General features: G+C 39.4%; 1 long non-coding RNA gene and 1 pseudogene across 1 annotated transcript in view; one reads left to right on the forward strand and one right to left on the reverse strand.

Moving 5' to 3' along the window:
• Positions 1 to 23546, reverse strand: part of LOC149749930 (uncharacterized) — a 68930-nt gene that overhangs the window by 25912 nt on the left and 19472 nt on the right. The gene's annotated exons all lie outside the window — the stretch shown is intronic.
• On the forward strand, positions 15133 to 17509 carry LOC111177970 (RNA-binding protein with multiple splicing 2 pseudogene; annotated as a pseudogene).

The following is a 23546-nucleotide window of genomic DNA, read 5'->3' on the forward strand; positions in this document are numbered from 1 at the left end:
AGACTTCCTTTGTTAAATGAAGGAAACAAGTTGCAACATAGTGTATGCTGGCATTTGTATAAAGAAGGGTATATATAAGTGTTTGAAAATGCATAGACTACCTCCAGAAGAATTTATGAGAAACTGGCAACAGTGCTTATCTCATAAAAGAAGAACTGTGACAGCTAGACAGAGGAAGAAAGGATACTTATACATTCCATATATTATTCAGATGTGTATTAATTTCCAAATATATGGAGACATTTTAGATATATTTTTGTAATTAATTTCCAATTTAATTCTATTGTGGACAGAGAATATTTTGTGTAAAATTTCAATCTTTTGGAATTTATTGAACTTTATTTTATGTACCAGCACATATGCTCTATTTTAGCAAACTTTCCATGTATTGAGAATAGAGCTCTGAAATATCAATTTAGATAAAAGTGATTAATAGTATAGTTCAGGTGTCTTCTATACTTCTAAGGAGTTTTAGTCTAGTTGTTCTATCAATCACTGAGAATGGGGTTAAATTCTCCAATTACAATTGTGAGTTACTCTATTTCTCCATTTAGTTCTCTCAATTTTTGCTTTGATTAATTAGGAAGACAAAATTCCAAATGTGTATTTCAAAATTAAGTGCATACACATTTAGAATTTTGCCTTCCCGATTAATCAACCCTTTTATCATTGTAAAATGATAAAATTCTCTTTTTCTTGAAGTCTACTTTGATATCATAGACACAGCAGCTTTTTATTTCATGGAATACTTCTTTCCATCCATTTACTTTCAATCTAGCGTCAAATTTAAAGTGTGTCTCTTGTAGACAGCATATAACTGTTTCGTTTTTTAAAAAAAGATCATATCTGACAATCTCTTTTTAGTTAGAATATTTTGGTATATTTACATGAAATGCAATTATTAATATAGTTGTATGCATAGCTACCATTTTATGATTTGTTTTCTACTTATACCATCATTGTTTTTGGTTTTGGGTTTTTGATGTTATTGCTGTTGTTCCTCTGTTTCTCCTCTCCACCTCTGGATCTAAGAGATAATCTCAGTTTTGAAATACTTCCTGAGGAATAGAGCCACAGATTACATTGCTATATTACCAACTCTTGAACATTTTATTGCAAATAGGACTGTCTCAACTTCCCAGGATGGCCCAGTTTTTGCACATAGTGACTAGTTCCTTTTTTCTACTTCCTTTTCTTCATTTACGTTACATGAGTTACCTTACTGGCATCATACCTTGATACTATGGTTTATTTCTCCTGCTGCTGCTGCTGTTGTTGTTGTTATTATTATTTTGGTCAAAATGGGACTAGTTCTAGGATGTTTTTGAGTCTCTAGAGTATGAAGGTTTTTGGTTTGAGTCATGTGTAGGCTCTTATAATCAAAATTGGTCTTTTTTGAAATGATAAAGCTCCACCTTGGCTCCGAGAGCTCTTGCTATGGTTATAGGTGGGCTTTGTCTCCAGTCTCTCAAAAAGCAGAAAAGTGAAAAAATCCAGCATCTTGGGTTCATGTAGCACTTATATGGCTCAGGTCTTTCTAAGTTTCAAGAAGAAGTAAACACCCTCGCAGTATTTACTTGCTTTTATCTTTTGAAACTTTTCCTTCAAGATTCACTGAACTTCCTCCAGTCTTGTCAACTTCTACTTCTGCATGATTTACTGAGATTTAAGTTTTTTTGAAGACCTATTTCTAAAAGAGAATTATTGCTTGACTGCAAAATTTAAAAGAGCAAAATAAGAAGACAAGTGTTTCAGAACAACTGCCACCATATTTTTCAACTCTGCATCCCAGAAACACAAAATTGTCATATAAGAAACACAAGTAAGGGATTCTCTCTGGAAACCAATAACAACAAAAATCACTTAAACAGGACTTCCCTGGTGGCACAGTGGTTGGGAGTCCGCCTGCCGATGCAGGGGACACGGCTTCCTGCCCCAGTCCAGGAAGATCCCACATGCCGCGGAGCGGCTGGGCCCGTGAGCCATGGCCGCTGAGCCTGTGCGTCCGGAGCCTGTGTTCCGCAACGGCAGAGGCCACAACAGTGAGAGGCCCACGTACCACACAAAAAAATCGCTTAAACAGCACACACACACACACATTTAAGTAGATTATAATTAAGGAAATGTTTTACACAAATCCTGCTATTAATCTAAATGCTGATGTTTTTATCCTGTTTATAATAGTTTTGGATTGAAACTCAAAAAGAATGCCTCAGAGTAAAATTAAAACTTATTAATGTATCATTTTTGCCTATATTCTCCTGAGCAGAGGTACATTCTGGTTGGCTCATATAACTGTCATAGTAAAAGGAACAATAGAAGCTCGATTTAAACAGACAATTGCAACTTAGCTGATGTCATCCCAGAACATTTTATAAGCGCAAATATTTGTTGCAAGATTTAATTGATTGATTGGAAAACACTAGGATAAAATTTAATGACATTAATTTAAAAATAAATTTAGGTGAAACTTATTTTTAAATTAAACTATACAGAGTCATTTTAGGAAAATTAGAAAATTTAGATAACCAAGGAATATGAACACATAAGAGCAAGCTTACATATTACTGATTCCCATTCTTGACCCAAAAACCACTCTCAAAAATTAAACTATACACAGTCATTTTAGGAAAATTAGAAAATTTAGCTAACCAAGGAATATGAACACATAAGAGCAAGGTTACATACTACTGATTCCCATTCTTGACCCAAAAAAAAAAAAAAAAAGACTAAAGAAACAAAATTGGGGAGTGGAGAGTAAAAGAAGACAAGTCTTGAATTTAGGAAAATGCCAACTACCTTGTACAAACATCATGGAATTCTTGCTGCATACATTACAGTTTGGACCAAGTGAAGGAAGGCATGGAGAGTCCTGGGTCTCTTCCTTTTCTGGGAAAGCAGTACAGTGTTTCTGGGAGTATAAAAAGGACATTCTGGAAGTGGTGGTGGGGTTGGGATGGGGGGGGCAACACTGTAAGGGCAGGGTCTAAGGCACTGGGGATGTCCCAGTCTTCAGGGGCTTGGGTTGTCAAGATAAAAAATAGAACAAAGAAGAAACTGGGTCAGATTTACTTGGGTTTATTTCCACACCTTTGGACCAACACTAGTAAAGGAGAGAGTAGCTGTGAATACCCTCATCACACAGAAAGCTGATACTCACTAAGGTTGTTGTTTTTTTTGTCATTATTAAAGTTGTTGGTAATATGGCTGGTTAACAATGCTGCAAGGTAACACACTGAAATCACAACGCTGTCTCCTTGGTAGGTCATTATACACCTCTGAGATACTATATTTCCACCAGGAACACGGTTCCAGGAAACCAAACAAATGAAACAAACAATAACATAAAAAATGAAGTTGCCAAAGGCAAGGTTCCTGGGCTGTTTGGCCCATGACACCCACATTCCTCCTGGACATGTCAGACTGCTGCGTGGTCCATGGATAACAACAGAAATCTGCATCCTTCAGCTTATTTTTTAATGTAAATATTTTATTTTTGAACATGTAATGCATACATGTTAAAAAATCTCACAGGAAACAAAGATAATTTTAATAATCAGAAATAATCCCTTTTCCTTTTTATTATTTTTTAATTACAAAAATTGATATACGCTTGTGACTGAAGTAAAAAGGGAAAGCTGAGCTGTATTAGTTTCCTGTTGCTGCTGTAGCAAATGACCACAAACTTGTGGCTTAAAACAACACACATTTATTCTTTTATAGTTCTGGTGCCAGAAGTCTGAAATGGATTAGTTTCCCCACCTCAAGATCCCCAGGGGTTCTGATTTAATTGGTCTGGGCTGTTGATCTGGGCATCAACATGCACGAGTCCTGACCTGAGGTGCTGCTTGGTGACAGAAGTGGGTGATTAACTTGTTTTATGACTCCTGGGACTTTCCACTCTAAGGCTCATCCCTGCTTACTCCTTGTACTCAGGATGTTAGAGCCAGGGTGTGGGCTCCTGCACGTTTTTGGGCCCTTTCCTATCATCCATTATTAGATACCCCTGGGGAGTATGACTTCATTAGCTAAAATAATGATAGATTTGTGGAGTGTAATTATCTCAAAAGAAAAATAACAAACCAGAGATCCCTGGGAGTATTAGAAACAAATGGACCAAGATATTTAAATAAACTTAAGGGACTTCCCTGGCATCCAGTGGTTAGGACTCCATGCTTTCACTGCAGAGGGCGCAGGTTAAATCCCCCGTTGGGGAACTAAGAACCCACAAGCTGTGCAGTGCAGCCAAAAAATAAATAAACAAATTTAATACATATGTGAAAAAATATAAATGGACAATATAGGCACAAAAACATAAAAAGAACCTAATATAAATACCAAGTATGAAAAAGAAAATAATTTGAAATAAGAACATACTGGCATAAATAATACAAGAACCAGCTGATGAGTTAAACAGATTGAAAAACTCTCGCAAGAAGAAAGCAGGAGAGGACAAAGAAATACAAAATAGAAAAGAAATAAAACCATAGAAAAAAAGCTAAGCTATATGGAGGACAGAGTGCTAACGTCGACTATAATTGATTCTAGAAGGAGAGAAAAATAATAATGAAGAAAATATGTGAAGAAACGATGTAGAATTTTTCCCAGAATTGAAGAAATGAGAAAGACTTCAGATTACAAAGCCTCCTAAAATTTCAAAAAAGAAAAACATGTGACCTTCAAACAAATGATGTTCTTCTTCTTCCCATTAGAAACAGATGCAGGAAGACAGTAATGTTTCAATGGGTTGAAGCACAAAACTTTTAGTCTAGAATTTTATATCCTTTGAAATTGCCATGTGTATGTCAGAGCTAAATGAAACAATCTCAGACATACAAGGCTTCAAAAGGGTCACTACACAAAGATCCACAAACGGTTTTCAAGCAAGCCTTCAAATGTGAAGAGGAACAAATCTAGGAAATGCTACAAATAGATATGGAAAGTTAGAATGATCAAATAACTGTGTAAAAAAAACCCACAATATAATAAAACAGAATAAAAGTAAAAAGATAAGCAAAATGAAGAGAGAAATTGTGTACATAACAGCCCAGGATCTAAATGTTAAGAAATATCACAAGACCAAGATGACAGGGTATAAAGGGAAAGAAAGGAAGATGAAAATGTGTTTAAAGTTCTAATCTTGAAAGGAGGGTGTTGTGGGTTGAATTTGTCTCCAGAAAGATAGTTCAAGACCTAACCCCCCAGTAACCTGTGAACGCGACCTTATTTGGAAATAGGGTCTTTGTACGTGTACTCAAGTCAAGATGAGGGTCATACTAGATTAGGATGGGCCTTAAAAACAGTGACTGGTGCCCTTATTAAGAAGGAAACATTTGCGGAATTCCCTGGCGGTCGATAGTTATGACTCCGTGCTTTCACAGATGAACTAAGATCGTGCAAGCTGTGTGGCATGGCCAAGAAAAAAAAAGAAAAAAGGAAACATTTGGATGCAGAGACACAGACATGCAGGGAGGAAGGCCATGTGAAAATGACACACAGATTGGAGTGATGCAACTACAAACAGGAACTGCCAGAGGCAGGTGAGAGGCAAGGAAGATTCTCCCTCAGGGCCTCCAGAGGGAGCAGAGCCCTGCCAACACCTTGGTTTCAGACTTCTAGCCTCTAGAACTGTTAAACGGTATTTTTCTGTTGTTTTAAGCCATCCAGTTTGTGGTACTTTATTATTATGACAGCCCCACAAAACTATACAGAGAGTGATACAGATATCAAATTTTAAAAAACAGTAAGGAAAAAGAATATAGCAAAAGGAGGGAAATTGAATGTAAAAAAGTAAGATGATAATCACAGTTAATATAAATGAACTAAACTTGCCAATGAAAAAAGAGAGAGTGATAGAGTAGATTTTTAAAAATCCAGCCGTATACTGATTTGTAAGACAGACCTACATAAAGCTATAGAGAGTTGGAAAGTAAAAGGATGGAAAATGTATGTTAGGTAAATGCTAATTAAATGAAAGCTGGTGTGACTGTATTAATATAAAAAATATTAAAAACTTTAAAACAAAAAGCATCATTAGGGATATAGAGGTTTACTATACAATAGTATTTCAGTTCATAAGAAGATATAAAAATTTCACACATGTATACACCTAATAAATTAATTTGAATATTCAAAAACTTATAAAACTATAAGAAGATATTGGCAGATCCAATGTCATGGTAGAGAATTTACCAAACATCTCTTGTTGATGTAAGAAGAAAATATAGATTTGAATGACACAATTAAGCTTGATTTGATAGACACATATAATGTTATAAAAATTCATTATTTTCTAAGCTGTAAAGCAAATTTCAGCAAATTTCAAAGAACAGGTATTAACTGGCCCTAAAAACAGTGACTGGTGCCCTTATTAAGAAGGAAACATTTGAGGAATTCCAAAACAAGAAACTGAAGTTTTTCATTATTTGGAAATTTAAACAATCTATACTTCTAAAAAGCTCATGGCTTAAAGTTGTGAACAAAATTAGAAAATAATTGACATATACACGCTAATATATATAAAATAGATAACTAATAAAAACCTACTGTATAGCACAGGGAACTCTACTCAGTTCTCTGTAATGATCTATATGGGAAAGGAATCTAAAAAAGGGTGGATACGTGTATAACTAATTCACTTTGCTGTACACCTGAAACTAACACAACGTAACTATACTCCAAAATAAAAAAAAAAGAAGAATGACGTTCTTTTCAATCACATGAACATTTGAAAAATGACCCACATATTGTGGTTCTCTGAACACAATGAATTGAGCTGGAAACCCAAAGGTTATTAGAAAATCCTAATGTGTTTGTAATTTAAAAAGTATACTTTTGATAATTTTTAGGTAATAAAAATAATAACCCATGGGTCAAAGAAGAAGTCTTAATGTAACTTAGAACATGTTCTGCAAATAACAGAAATAATTCATACTAAAACATGTGGTATATTAGCTATATTACACTAAAACATATATTGAGGAAAAATTATAGCCATCAATGCATAAATTAAAAAAAAATGCTGAAAATGAGTGAGGCAATATAAACCACCAAAATAAACCAAAGAAAGTAGAAAGAAGGAAAATAATATCTTACAACAGTAAAAATAACTACAACATACAGCAACATGAATTATAGTTTAGTAGTGTTCAGCGGGAAAAAAGGCTACATTTAGCCTGATAACCTTTTTGCATTAATTTTATGGTAAAAGACCCATAACATAAAATTTACCATCTTAACCACTTTTAAGTGTAAAGTTCAGTAGTAAGCATATTGATATTGTTGTGAAACAGATCTCCAGAACTTTTTCATCTTGCAAATCTGAAATTATACCCATTAAATAACAACTCCCCTTGTGCCCCTCCTCCCAGCCCCTGGTAACCACCCTTTTACTTTCTGTTTATGTGAATTTGATACATCACACAAGTGGAATGATACAGTAATTGTATTTTTGTGACTGGCTTGTTGCACCTAACATAATGACCTCAAGTTTCATCCATGTTGTAGCATGTGTTAGAATTTCCTTCTTTCTTAAGGCTGAATAATATTCCACTATATGTATATATCACATTTTGTTTATCCATTCCCGACAGTGGACACTTGGATTGCTTTCACCTCTTGGCTATTGTGAATAGTGCTGCTATGAGCATAATACCTGCCCCCCACCCTTTTTTTTTAAGCTCAAAGGACATTTAGAACTAAACAATTTTTTTTTTAGTCATGTTAGATTAAAGTATTCTAAGACATCAAGAGGATGCTAAATAGAAAATGCAGAGTGGTTGGTATTTTGAGGCAGGGTTTAAGGGCCAGGGAAAGAAATGGGTAGAAGTGATGATCAGAGTTATAGTTCTGCAGCTGGCCAGGCAACTGTGACTCTTCATAACACTATGATAAATACATAAGCAAACAAGTAAAATAAATAAAAGACTATGCATGAAACTTTTTATTTATTTAATTGTGTTCACCTGAGTTTGACTAGCAAAACAATTGTGGCAACTCTCTTCTGTGATGTGCCTCTACTTGCAGGTGCCCAGGCAGCTGGCAAATAATTTGTTTGGTATTTTTTAATTCATAAAATTCACAGTAAATTGCTTTCTATTGTTTTTTGAATGCCTTACTCAGGTAAAATTGTTATACATTTAACTGGACGTGTATAAAGTAAACAATTTGATCAGTTTTGATATATTTATACACCTAGGAAACCCTAACCACAGTCAAGCTAACCAACACAGTCGCACTCCCCAGTTTTCTCCGGCTCCATTGTAACCCTTCCCTTCTGATTCTCCCCATCACCCTCAGCAACCATGGATCTGCTTCTTGTCCCAATACATTTGTTTCTATTTTCTAGAGTTTTATATCCATGTAATCATACCATGTAATTTTGGCTTCTTTCATTCATGATGTTGCATGTATCAATAGGCCATTCCTTTTTATTGGCAGATGGTATTCCATTGCATGGATCTAGCACAATTTCTTTACCCATTCATCTTTTTAATTTTAACCATTTTAGTAGGTGAGTAATGGTATCTTGTAGTTTTAATCGGCATTTCCCTAATAACTAATGAGCATCTTTTCATGTATCTATTTGCCATCTTCTTTGTTGAAGTGTCTGTTGAAGTCTTATGTCATTTTTATAGTCAAGGTTTTTTTTTATTATTGAGTTTTGATAGTTCTTTATATATTCTAGGTACAAGTCTTTTATCAGATATATAATCTGTAAATATTTTCTCCCAATCTGTAGCATGTGTTTTTATGCTAAGAGTGTATTTTGAAGAGAAGTTGTTTTCAATTTTGCTGAAACCCCATTTATCAATTTGTACTTATGCAGATTGTACTTTTGGTATCATATTTAAGAAATCTTTGCCTAACCTAAGGCCATATACATTTCCTCCTATAGTTTTTCTAAAAGTTTTGTAACTTTAGGCTTTCCATTTAGATCTCTGGTCCATTTTGAGTTAATTTTTGTATATTGTGCAAGGTATGGGTGAAAATGTTTTTTGTTTTTTTTAGCACGTGGGTATCCAATTGTTCTGGCACAATTTGTTGAAAAGATCATCCTTTACCACTAAATTGCGTCTGCATCTTTATTGAAAATTGGTTGTCTGTATTTGTGTGGATTTATTTCTGGACTCTTTAATCTGTTCTAGTGATTTGTCTATCTTTATTCCAGTACCACTGTCTTGGTAACTGTAGGCAGAGAGAAGTAACATATTAACCACCAATGAATGCAACTCAACTGTCAGTTGACTTCCTACTTCCTAATAGCTACGTGGAAATCCAGAGACTGTGGTAAAATATATTTAATGTGATAAGAGAAAGAAACTGTCAACCAGAGTTGTGTACCTACAAAAATTATCTTTCAAGAATAAGGGTCAATAAAGCCTTTTCAGTCAAACTGACATAAGATTGTTGGGTAAAAATAGAGGGGCCCCCACTGTAAGAAATTCTAATAGATGTTTTTCAGGGAAAAGGAAAATGATCCAAGGTGGGCCTGTGAGCCATGGCCGCTGAGCCTGCGCGTCCGGAGCCTGTGCTCCGCAACAGGAGAGGCCACAACAGTGAGAGGCCTGCGTACTGCAAAAAAAAATAATAATAGTAATTGTGGTCTATTCTTATAATCAGTAATAGACACTTATGAACTACACCTGCTTGCATCCATATAGATGCAAAACTCAAGAGGTTAGTTTCATGTTATTTCATCTAGATCTAGTTTGCAGTTATGTACTTATTATTGAATGCTACTGCTTCATGTCACATGCAAATGTGATGAGGGGGAAAGAAAAGCAAGGGGAGGCTAGAACCAGAATTCAGGATTGTAGGAAAGGGTTAAGATCAGGGAGGCACTCACAGAGGACTGACAGTGTTTCCACCTTTTTACCTGGGTGCTGGCTACAAGGTGTGGTAAGAATGACTCTAAGATGGCCCCAGTGATCTCTGTCCCTAGTGTTACACCTGTGATTATGTCACTGAATATTGCAGAAGGGATTTTACAGACATAGTTAAGGTTACTAATCAGTTGATTTTGACTTCATCCAAAGGGAGGGTGTCTGGGGGGTCAAACCTGATCACTTAAACTCTTTAAAAGCAAAGCATTTTCTCCAGCTAGATGCAGAGCAGGAAGTAAGAGATTCAAAGCATGAGAAGGATTTGACTGACATGCCACTGTTGTCCTGAAGATAGAGGGGCCACACGTTAAAGAAGTGAGGACTTAAACCCTACAGCTGCAAGGAACACAATTCTGCCAACAAGGATGAGCTTGGAAGCTGATTCTTCCCCAGAGCTGCCAATGAGAATTCAGCCCAGCCATGACCTTGACCTCATCCTGTGATACCCTCAGCAGAGAACCCTGTCCCACCATGCTGGACTTCCATACAGAACTGGGAGCTAGTAAAAGGATGTTTCTTGTGGTAATGTGCTACAGAGCAATAGGAAACTAATATACATAGGCATTTAAATTGTTGGACTTGTATGTACTTTTTACTTATTTTATACATAATCTTTAGTGTAATTTCGTTATTTAATAAACTTTTTAATTTATAGAATTTAAAAAATTTATTTTTGAGATTTAATTGACATATAGTATTGTGTAAGTGTAAGGTGTACAAAGTGTTGATTTGATACATTTATATATTAAAGAGAAAGCTAGCAATTAATTCTCTTGACTTTAGTGGGCCTTCTGAACAATGCAGGTGGTGGGGGGTAGTTGGGTGTGAAAAGAATGTAAAGATTTGGCCTACACAATAATGACAATGTGTCTTAAAGACAAATCATGGGTTATGGGCCATGCCCAAGACCATTTTTATCATAAGTCTTTTATTAGATTGCATAAAGTTACAAAGCAAAGATTATAACACTGGGCCAAGAATGCAGACTGCTATTTACGGAGGCCCAGAATTTGGGAAATGATTCAGTCCTGTTTATTCTGTGTAATGATGTTATTGTTGCACTAAACATAAGGGTTGTAAAGTGATTCTGTATGTCAGTTTAAGTGTGTAAATATTTCTGTTATGGCATCCTTATGTACACTGACCATGAATATTTTATTTTATAGTGTGCTTGAATTAAATCCATTATAACCAAAGACGGCATTTGATCCTGGAGTAAAGCTGGCATGGCTGTACCCTGAACCCATCGAGCATGGAATTACTACTACTAATACATGTGAAATATGAGCAAAAACCCTGGGGGCTTAAGACAGCAACTCCATTGACTCCAACAGACAGTCCAACAGATTTTAACAGATGTGAGATGAATGACACGAAACAAATAAAACCTGACGTGAATCATCAGCCACAGGATGGCATTTGAATGCTAATGTATTTAAAGTCTGGAACAGTACTGTAACTTAAACACATACCTATTTTAATCTCTTCCCTTCCCCGGTCACTTTTTCTCATATCACCATGTGAGAAGGTCACAGCTTTAATTTCTCTGTAGCCTAAGAGTCATGAAACATTTTATTTTTCAACTTTTTATCTCTTGTGATGCTTAATTTTATGTGTCAATTTGACTGGGTCATGAGGTGCTCAGATATTTGGTCGCACATTATTCTGGGTGTTTCTGTGGGGGAATTTTTGGATGAGACTAACATTTAAATTGGTAGATTAAATAAAGCAGATTGCTCTTTATAACATGGGTGGGCCTCATTCAATCAGTTGAAGATTCTAATAAAGTTGATCCTTCTTTACATAAGAGAGAATTCTCCTGCCTGATGACCTCCAAACTGGAACATAAGCTCTTCCTGGTTCTACAGCAACCTACTGGTCTTCAGACTCAAACTGGGACATCGGCTCTGCAAATTTTGGAGCTGCCAGCCTCCATAATTCCATAAGCCAATTCCTAATTATTTATCTATCTACCTATCTGTCATATTGGTTCTGTTTCTCTGGAGAGTACTGACTACTATTATCTCTCAATTTATCGTGATTAACTGTCCACTATAATGGAAGTTCCATAAAAGCAAGAACTTTGTCTTGTTGCTATTATATCTCTAATGTCCAGACTGGCTCTTAAAAATTATGCAAACGATTATTTGCTGGATGAAAGTGTCTTGGCAGGGAACAGTGATGTCTTTAGATGTTTTGGGGGTGGCACTGAAGGGGGACAAATATATCAGCTTCAGAAAATGGCATCTACTTGGGTGGATGCTGAAATCATTTCACAGTGGTATGAAAAGCAAAATGTAAGAAAATTTTAAGAGAGTCAAGGCACATTGTTACTAAATGGGGAAGTTTATGTAAACTCTGCTAAAAGGAAGGCAGAATCTATTCCTGCGTTTTAAATGTTTATAGATATTTGGAAATTATATATGTTGGTAACAATATTTGGGACTGTTCTCCTGAAGTTTTGGCCAGCACCAGAGCCTGCAATCACACGTTTCTGTTGCCCTAGAGACCCTCAGTCTCACCCATGTCATTCAGCTGAAAGCAAACCATAAAGAAATCAGTGTCAATTATGATTATAAATTCTGGTTGCCTTTCTTAGGAAAAGATGGAAAGATAGGAATCAAGGGAATGAATGAAAGGGAACTTTGTAAATATTTTGTTGACGGTGGTCCAGACTATGAATGTGAGTTGAGGGGACCATGTGTCATGATCGTGAGCTGCAAGTTCTGTTACGAATCACCATGTCTTAGTGCAATGTTACTATGATAAAGTGGGCGCATCCTCCATCATAACCAGTCTTACAAGATTTTTTTTTAATCGAATGAGCACTATATTCTGTGTAACTGACTGACTTAGTGGGCTGAACAGAATGAGGGTACAATCAGGAAACTCTATTTTTCTCACCACTGCCTTTAAACCAACTCTCTGTGACCTCCCTTTGCTCTGCTCATCAGTGACGACTCATTTCCCTGCTTTTCAGCTCACTCTTGGCCGTGAGAACGGCCACATTTCCAGACACTGTTAGTCCAGTCCAGTATAACGTAAAAGCTTCAGCCTCGCCTCCAGCCGCGAGCCTCTCCTGCTCTTCGGCCCGAAGCTGGGCTGCGGAACCCGCAGTGGGGCGGCACCTTCACTAATACTCCTGCTGGCCTCACATTTCTCCTCCCCTCACTCATGCTCTCCTAAGTGGAGGCGGGACAAGGAAGGAGGAGACGGGTTAGAGGAAAAAGGCAAAGTCCTCTTCATCCAGACGGTGCTGTTTACAGTTCTCTCTGCAGCAGCGTGTTGCCCTCTGTCAGGCAGACCTCCAGACGCTGGCTCTTCTGGGGCATCTTAGTAAACTCTGCAGAGATGCCCAGTAGGGGCCTCTGCCCTGTATTATTTCCTGGCGCTCTCTGGCTGGCCCCTTCCATCTTCGTCCTGTTTCCCGCTTGCCCAGCACAATACCCCGCCTCTTTCTCAAGGTCTCCTCGTCCGGCCTGAAAGGCCCCTGGTTGTGGGCCTTTCAAGATGGCACATGCTCAATTGCCCGCCAAGCATCCCGGGGAACTCGAATTCCCCAGGCAGCGAGAGTGCAGACTACTGCCCACTGCAGCCTCCACCGTCCAGGAGCCACGCAGTCTGCCCCGGACGCCTCCTGCCTTCAGACTCTTCCAACTGGGAAGCAGACACCCCCAGAGTCTCTTCAAGCGTTCTCCACAGAGCCACCCTGACCTGGCTTGGGGTGGGGATCAAGCTCTCCCTTTCCCCACGGAGGGGTGTCGCAGCTGAGTGCTGGCCACCTAACTGCGCACCTGGAGGATGCTCCCAGACTGGGCTCCCCTTTGACTGAGCTCCAGCCACACCCTTGAACTCTGGGCCTCTCAGGTCTCTGTCTCTGCCCGGGTCCTGGGAGGTGCCAGGGCAGTGGATTCACATGGCCATATGATTTTAAACACTTGCACAAGATATTTTAATTTTTGAATGAGGAGACCGTCAGATTGTATACATTCAGGCCCCACCAAACCTGGTTACCTCACCTCCTGTGGGAAAGAGCTCAGACTCGCAGTGAATTGTTCCCTATTCAAGGAAGACCAAGAGTAGAAGGATGGGTGGCCCATGACCCCCCAAATTGTCCTATGTTATCATTAAGAAACTGACTTGCAGGATTCGAGCTGATTGGGACTTACATTTGGTTGAAATTTGGGCAAGACTGCTTTTACTTGTCCTCAGTACTCTAGGTAACTTATCAGCCAAGTGGAACATATATTATCTATCAATCTATCTAGTTGTCTATAAATCCAGATAAACTAAGCAATGAAATGGGAATACACACGTATCACAGGCATTTCCTTGTCATTACATACTCATCGCTCTCATCCCACTTTCCCTAAGACTGTGCCATTATCATTACTCCCTAGTCATTGACATTTGGACTCTTGTAATTTTCCTTTATTATAAAGTACTACTTTTATGCAATTTTTACCATTCCACAAGGCCATACAAATTTACCCTCACCAAGACCATATGATAATAGCCATTTTCTCTCACCCTTGATGACATCAAGTGCTATAAATCTTTTAATTTTTGCCAGATATATAGGCCTCAAACTCTATCTCCTTCCTTTAGTTTAAAAAAAATTTATAAATGAAATTGAGCATTTCTTGCATACGTGTACGGAACTTGAACTTCTATTTCTTCTAGAGTGAATTCATACTTTTTCCTTTCCTTTCTGTTCTGACTCTGGAAGTCCTATTAGGTCAATGTTAGTACAGACTGAGTGAGATGTTTAACACTCAAGTTCTTCAAGAGGCTGTCAAGTGGCATCACCCTGTTGCGGGTTACTGCACTTGGAGTGGTTTCATCCACACACAAGGGACGCTTTTTATGCAGACGAGCAGTTGTACAGCATCAGTCAGGGCTGAGATTCCCTAATGCGGCTGCTGTGTGGGCTGGTGAGCCTGAGCCAGACGGTGCTGTGGAGGCTTCTGTGACAGGAAGGGGTTTTTCTCTTTTCGTTTGTTTTTATTGGGGTCGAGTTGCTTTACAGTGTTGTGTTAGTTTCTGCTGTACAGTGAAGTGAATCAGCCAGATGTACACATATAGCCCCTCCCTCGTGGACCTCCCTCCCCACCCATCCCACCCATCTAGGTTGTCACAGAACACCGTGCTGAGCTCCCTGCTCTATACAGCAGGTTCCCACTAGCTCTCTGTTTTACACATGGTAGTGTATTTATGTCAAATCTAATCTCCCAGTTCATCCCGCCCTCCGCTTCCACCCCTGTGTCTGCACGTCCGTTCTCTACATCTGTATTTCTATTCCTGCCCTGCAAATAGGTTCATCTGTACCATTTATCCACATTCCACATATATGTGTTAATATACGATATCTGTTTTTCTCTTTCTTTCTTCATTCTGTATGACAGACTCTAGGTCCATCCACATCTCTGCAAATGACCCAATCTCATTTCTTTTTATGGCTGAGTAATATTCCATCATATATAGGTACCACATCTTCTTTATCCATTCATCTTTGATGGACATTTAACTTGTTCCCATGTCCTGGCTATTGTAAATAGTGCTGCAATGAACATTGAGGTGCATGTGTCTTTTTGAATTATGGTTTTCTCTGGGTATACGTCCAGTAGTGGGATTGCTGGGTCATATGGTAGTTCTATTTTTAGATTTTTAAGGAACTTCCATACTGTTCTCCACAGTGGCTGTATCAACTTACATTCCCACCAACAGTGCAGGAGGGTTCCCTTTTCTCCACACCCTCTCCGGCATTTATTGTTTCTAGATTTTTTGATGATGGCCCTTCTGACCAGTGTGAGGTGACACCTCATTGTAGTTTTCATTTGCATTTCTCTAATGATTAGTGATGTTGAGCAGCTTTTCATGTGCCTCTTGGCCATATGTATGTCTTTTTGGTGAAATGTCTATTTAGGTCTTCTGCCCATTTTTTGATTGGCTTGTTTGGTTTTTTTGGGTATTGAGCTGCATGAGCTGCTTGTATATTTTGGAGATTAATCCTTTGTCCATTGCTTCGTTTGCAAATATTTTCTCTCATTCTGAGGGTTGTCTTTTCATCTTGTTTATGGTTTCCTTTTCTGTGCAAAAGCTTTTAAATTAACTTATGTCATATTCACTTATTTTTATTTTCATTGCTCTAGGAGGTGGGTCGTAAAAGATCGTGCTGTGGGTTCCGGTTCCCAGTGCCTCACCCCCTCCCCACCTCCTGCACCCGCCAAACTTGATGTGACCCAGTCTGACGCTGAGGCCACACCCCCCAGCCCCTCACCCCGAAGCGCCCAGCTCCCCTCGCCCCTTCCCACCTCTGCTCCACCCCCGCAGCATGAGCAGCCCGAAGCCAGGCGGCGAGCACAGCACTAGCACGGGCTCGGGCTCCAGCGGCACCCCGGAGGAGGAGGAGGTCCGGACGTGGGCTCCCTGTGCATATTAAACCCAGAGAACTCTACCTGCTTTTCAGGCCATTCAGGGGTATGAAGTGTCCCTGGTCAAGCTCACATGGAGACAGCCTGTTGGTTCTGTGATCTTTGACAGCCGGGCAGGAACAGAAGCAGCCAAGAATGCATTGAATGGTATTCGCTTTGACCCCGAGAACCCGCAGACCCTGAGGCGAGAGTTTGCCAAAGCCAACACCAAGATGGCCAAGAACAAGCTAATGGCTACACCAAATCCCACCAATGCTCACCCTGCCCTAGGAGCACACTTCATCGCACAATACCCCTATGACCTGATGGGGGCCACTCTGATTCCCGCATCCCTAGATGCCTGGGCCCCCTACCCTCTGTACACCACAGAGATGACCCCAGCCATCTCACATGCTACGTGTACCTACCCAGCCACCACTGCTGCTGCCGCTGCCGCCCTACATGCTCAGGTGCACTGGTACCCTTCCTCCGATACCACCCAGCAAGAATTGAAATATCGTCAGTTCTGTTAGTTCTTCAGTCTGGTCACCACAACTCGAAGCCCCCACCCCAGTGGGGAGGAAGCCACCCTGAGCTTCCACTGCCCCCAGGCGGCCCGTGCAGAGCTGCTGCTTCCCTCCAAAGACTGAGTTTTAAGCCCGACTCAGTGGACTGTTTTGTTTCCTTTCTCTCCTTTTCCTCAGCCCTGTCCTGCCCCAAAGCCCCTCTCCAAGGCCTCACGGCAGGATTCAGGGGCCTTCTCACCAGGACACCCAGACCCAGCTCGGAGGTCTCATTGGGACTCAGCAAGGCCTGACCCTCAGTCCAAATTTGTTTCCATAGCCCCGCCTCAAAGAAATGAGGCGTTTAATTTTGCATGTTTTCCTGGCATGAATTAAGACACTTAAACTGGTATATATGTGTGTACAGTTTGTTCTCACATTTTGTCACCATAGCAACAAGTCCTGCCCACTAATGGTTCATCATTCCCTGCCCCTCTCCCCTCACCCCCTCTCCTGCACCCACCCTGCTTCAGCGAGGATCAAGCCTTGCAGCCAGTTCCACCCGGCGGCTGGTGCCCTCCATCATCCACACACTTCCAGGCTGAACAGGAAGGACCAACCAGCCAAGACAGCGTTTTCTTGGTCATTTCAAATCGGGGTCCTCTGCTTCCTCCCTCTCAGATGGGCCAACAGCCATTAGGAAAACCCTTTCTCTGCCCAATTTCGCTTACCTCTCCACGGCGCACCCCACCCTCGCCATGGCTCCTCATTATTTCCAAACTTCAAAACCAACCAAAAAGTGAAAGTATTTTTGTACCCTGTGTAACAAAATATTTATGCAACATAAAGGATTTTTCGTGTGTGTGTGCAATTAATTATTGAAGAGACCTTGTCCGCCCTGTCCGATAAGTTTAACATTTTAGCTTGAGGCATGAAGAAGAAAATGGTTTCCGTTCTCCAGCAGTGAGCCTTAGCGTCAGCCATTAGTTTAAGAAAAATGAAGGAAAATTGTGCAATTTTTTGTTTCGTGAGCACATCAGTGCATTGCCTTTGGCTGCAGCTGTGGCTGTCTTGCCATTTTCAGACCTGGGAGACAAGGTGGCTATTGTAATTGCTGATCCTGTGAGCATGTGAGACTGGATAATATATGGAATGCAAAATTTAAAAATCATCAAAAAAAAAAGATCTTGCTGTGATTTATGTCATAGAGAGTTTTTCCTTTTTTCCTCTAAGAGTTCTACAGTGTCTGGCCTTACATTTAGGTATTTAATCCATTTTGAGTTTATTTTTGTGCATGGTGTTAAGGAGTGCTCTAATTTCATTCTTTTACATGTAGCTGCTCAGTTTGCCCAGCACCAACTATTGAAGAGACTGTCTTTTCTCCATTGTATATTCCTGCCTCCTTTGTCATAGATTAGGTGACCATATGTGCATGGGTTTATCTCTGGGCTTTTTATCCTGTTCCACCGATCTGTATTTCTGTTTTTGTGCCAGTACCATACTGTCTTGATTACTATAGCTTTGTAGTATAGTCTGAAGTCAGGGAGCCTGATTCCTCCAGCTCTGTTTTACTTTCTCAAGATTGCTTTGGCTATTCGGGGTCTTTTGTGTTTCCATAAAAATTGTGAAATTTTTTGTTCTAATTCTGTGAAAAACGTCATTGGTAATTTGATAGGGATTGCACTGAATCTGAATCTGTAGATTGCTTTGGGTAGTATAGTCATTTTCACAATATTGATTCTTCCAATCCAAGAACAAGGTATATCTCTCCATCTGTTTGTGTCGTCTTTGATTTGTTTCATCAGTGTCTTATAGTTTTTTGCATACAGGTCTTTTGCCTCCTTAGGTAGGTTTATTCCTAGGTATTTTATTCTCTTTGTGGTGATGGTAAATGGCACTGTTTCCTTAATTTCTCTTTCTGATCTTTCATTGTTAGTGTATAGGAATGCAAGAGATTTCTGTGCATTAATTTTTTACCCTGCAACCTTACCAAATTCATTGATTAGTTCTAGTAGTTTTCTGGTGGCATCTATAGGATTTTCTATATATAGTATCATGTCATCTGCAAACAGTAACAGTTTTTCTTCTTCTTTTCCAATTTGTACTACTTTTATTTCTTTTTCTTCTCTGATAGCCATGGCTAGGACTTCCAATACTTTGTTGAATAACAGTGGTGATAGTGGACATCCTTGTTTTGTTCCTGATCTTAGAAGAAATGCTTTTGGATTTTCCACCATTGAGAATGATGTTTGCTGTGGGTTTGTCATATATGGCCTTGTAGGTTCCATCTATGCCCAATTTCTGGAGAGTTTTTATCATAAATGGGTATTGAATTTTGTCAAACGCTTTTTCTGCATCTATTGAGATCTGCATCTATTGAGATGATCATATGGTTTTTATTCTTTAATTTGTTAATATGCTGTATCACATTGACTGATTTGCATATGTTGAAGAATCCTTGCAACCCTGGGATAAATCCCACTGGATCAGGGTGTATAATCTTTCTGATGTGTTGTTGGATTCTGTTTGCTAGTATTCTGTTGAGGATTTTTGTGTCTATGTTCATCAGTGCTATTGGTCTGTAATTTTCTTTTTTGTGTGTGATATCTTTGTCTGATTTTGGTATCAGGGTGATGGTGGCCTCGTAGAATGAGTTTGGGAATGTTCCTCCCTCTGCAATTTTTTGGAAGAGTTTGAGAAGGGTAGGTGTTAATGCTTCTCTATATGTTTGATAGAATTCACCTGTGAAGCCATCTGGTCCTGGACTTCTGTTTGTTGGAAGATTTTTAATTACAGTTCCAATTTCATTACTTGTAATTGGTCTGTTTAAGTTTTCTACTTCTTCCTGGTTCAATCTTGGAAAGTTGTACCTTTCCAAGAATTTGTCTGTTTCTTCCAGGTTGTCCATTTTATTGGCATATAGTTGCTTGTAGTAGTCTCCTATGATCCTTTGTATTTCTGTGGTGTCAGTTGTAATTTCTCCTTTTTCATTTCTAATTTTATTGATTTGAGTCCTCTCTTTTTTTTCTTGATTAGTCTGGCTAAAGGTTTATCAATTTTGTTTATCTTCTCAAAGAACCAACTTTTTGTTTTATTGACCTTTGCTATTCTTTTCTTCATTTCTATTTCATTTATTTCTGCTCTGAACTTTATGATTTCTTTCCTTCTACTAACTTCGGGTTTTCTTTGTTCTTCTTTGTCTAGTTGCTTTAGGTGTGCAGTTAGATTGTTTATTTGAGATTTTTCTTCTTTCTTGAGGTAGGATTGTATTGCTATAAACTTCTCCCTTAGAACTGCTTTTGCTGCATCCCTTAGGTTTTGGGTCAACATGTTTTCGTTGTCATTTGTTTCTAGCTATTTTTACATTTCTTCTTTCATTTCTTCAGTGATCCATTATTTAGTAACATATTGTTTATCCTCCATGTGTTTGTGTTTTTTACAGTTCTTTTCCTGTAATTAATTTCTAATCTCATAGTGTTGCTGTCAGAAAAGATGCTTGATATGTCTTCAATTTTCTTAAATTTACTGAGTCTTGATGTGTGATCCAAGATGTGATCGACCCTGGAGGACGTTCTGTGTGCACTTGAGAAGAAAGTGTATTCTGCTGCTTTCAGATGGAATGTCCTATAAATAACAATTAAGTCTATCTGGTCTAATGTGTCATTTAAGGCTTGTGTTTCCTTACTTATTTTCTGTCTACATGATCTATCCATTGGTGTAAGTGGGGTGTTAAAGTTCCCCACTATTATTGTTACTGTCGATTTCCCCTTCTATGGTTGTTAGCATTTGCCTTATGTATAGAGGTGCAACTATGCTGGGTGCTTATATATTTACAATTGTTATGTCTTCTTCTTGGATTGATCCTTTGGTCATTATGTAATATCTTTCCTTGTCCCTTATAACAGTCTTTATATTTTATCTGATATGAGTATTGGTACTCCAGCTTTTTGTTTGTTTGTTTTTGTTTTTGCGGTACGCGGGCCTCTCACTGTTGTGGCCTCTCCCGTTGCGGAGCACAGGCTCCGGACACACAGGCTCAGCAGCCATGGCTCATGGGCCCAGCCACTCCACGGCATGTGGGATCTTCCCGGACCGGGGCACGAACCCGTGTCTCCTGCAACGGCAGGCGGACTCTCAACCACTGCGCCACCAGGGAAGTCCTCCAGCTTTCTTTTGATTTCCATTTGAATGGAATATCTTTTTCCATCCCCTCACTTTCAGTCTGTATGTGTCCCTAGGTCTGAAATGGGTCTCTTGTAGACAGCATATATAAGGGTCTTGTTTCTTTATCCATTCAGCCAGTCTGTGTCTTTTGGTTGGAGCATTTAATCCATTTATATTCAAGGCGATTATCGATATGTATGTTCCTATTACCATTTTCTTAATTGATTTGCGTTTGTTTTTGTATGTTTTCTTCTTCTTTTGTGTTTCCCACCTAGAGAAGTTCCTTTAGCGTTTGTTGTAAAGCTGGTTTGGTGGTGCTGAATTCTCTCAGCTTTTGCTTGTCTGTAAAGCTTTTGATTTCTCCATTGAATCTGAATGAGATCCTTGCTGGGTAGAGTAAGCTTGGCTGTAAGTTTTTCCCTTTCATCAGTTTAAATATATCCTGCCACTCTCTTCTGGCCTGCAGAGAGTGATTTTTCTAGTGAAAAATCAGCTGATAACTTTATGGGGATTCCCTTGTATGTTATTTGTTGCTTTTTCCTTGCTGTTTTTAATATTTTTTCTTTGAATTTAATATTTGTTAGTTTGATTAATATGTGTCTTGGTATGTTTCTCCTTGGCTTTATACTGTATGGGACTGTGCTTCCTGGACTTGGGTGGCTATTTCCTTGCCCATGTTAGGGACGTTTTTGACTATAATCTCTTCAAATATTTTCTCAGACCCTTACTCTTTCTCTTCTTCTTCTGGGACCCCTATAATTCGAATGTTGGTGTGTTTAATATTGTCCCAGAGGTCTCTGAATTCTTTTCATTCTTTTTTCTTTATTCTGCTCCTCAGCAGTTATTTGCACCATTCTATCTTCCAGCTCACTTATTTGCTCTTCTGCCTTAGTTATTCTACTATTGATCCCTTCTAGTGTATTTTTCATTTCAGTTTTTGTGTTGTTCGTCAGTGTTTGTTTCTTCTTTTGTTCTTCTAGGTCTTTGTTAAACATTTTTGTAATTTCTCAATCCATGCCTCCATTCTACTTCTGAGATTTTGGATCACCTTTACTATCATTACTCTGAATTCTTTTTCAGGTAGGTTGGTATTTCCTCTTCATTTATTTGGTCTTGTAGGTTTTTACCTTGCTCCTTCATCTGTTACATATATATATATTTTGTCATCTTATTTTTTTGATGGGTGGGGCTTTATTCCTGTCTTACTGGCTGTTTGGCCTGAGGCCTCCAGCACTGTAGTTTGCAGGCAGTTGGGTAAAGCCAGGTCTTGGTGCCAAGATGAGGACCTCTGGGAGACCTTGCTCTGATTAATATTCCCTGGGGTCTGAGTTTCTCTGTCAGTCCAGTGGTTGGGACTTGGCGCTCCCACTGCTGGAGCTCAGGCCCAACCCCTGGCCTGGGTACCTAGATCCTGCAAGCTGTGGTGCAGCTGGTTGCTCAGGGGTTTCTCCTGTCCCCTTAGGTGTCTGTGGCCCCCCACCAGTGCCTGGTAGGTGCCCTAGTTGTGCAGAGACAGGAACCCTGCATTGTCCTAGTCCACCATCTTCATGGGAAGGGTTTAATGCTAAGGCTGGTGCAGCATGACCTTGATTCTCAGTGAAACAAGGGTCTTCAGGAAAGACTGAGGTGGGGTCAGACCTCCTAAGGCATTGGTGGTGGGAACAATATTTAGTGCTCTTAAACTGCAAGGGAGCTGCATTCCACCTATGCCACAGGACACTAGTGAGATTCCAGCTTGATGTGGTTTCCAAGCCTAGCTAAGCAGCACCTAGCTAAGCAGACCAGTTTGCTCCAAAAGGCATCTTCCATTCAGTGCCAAGGAAGAAAGTGTGGAAGGGACAACCTTTGGCTTAAGTGCCTGTCCTTGGGTTGAAGAGTCATCCCCACCACATGGTGTCCAGTTAGCTCAAGATTTGGGTTGCCAGACTGAGCAAATGTAAATACAGGATGCCCAATTAAATCTGAATTTCAAATAAAAAACAACAAAAATTTAGTATTTAAATACATCTCATACAGTATTTGGGATATGCTCAGACATATCTGTTTATCAGAAATTCATATTTAGCTGAGAATACTTTAACTGAGAATATTTAGCTGGCTACTCTATACATGATCCATCAATTATACATGCTTTTAACATAGCTTTAGATGCCCAGGACCCAAACTGCACAGCTTATTGTATTAAGGAGCAGCCTACAGTAGAAGAATGATTTTCACTAGGGTTCTAGGAGTCCAGTTATCAGAACCAGCTTTGATCTTCCAGCTGAAGCAGACATGGGGAATGAAAGAGAAACCACCCCTAGAAGCAAGTTTCAAAGGCTTCTGCACAGAGTCACTGTAGCACAGCATTGAAAATGCCTGTTCACTCCTACACAGAGAGGCAAATGAAATGTTTCTCTTACTTATTCTCCCATGCAGTCTTCTTTTCTCAGAGCACATTCTAGGAAATGGGTTTGTGTAAATGTTGTGCAAGTCTTCCCAGCAAAATTCTTTTTAGCTTACCTTCCAGTTAACTTCCTGGAACAATAAATACTGGAGCCCGGGGAAAAGAAAGAAAAGGGGGGGCAGGGGGCGAAGGAAGG

Source organism: Delphinapterus leucas, chromosome 2, assembly GCF_059928025.1.
Source record: "Delphinapterus leucas isolate spDelLeu-1000000601 "Yukka" chromosome 2, BTC_Dleu_Yukka2, whole genome shotgun sequence".
Classification (NCBI taxonomy): domain Eukaryota; kingdom Metazoa; phylum Chordata; class Mammalia; order Artiodactyla; family Monodontidae; genus Delphinapterus; species Delphinapterus leucas.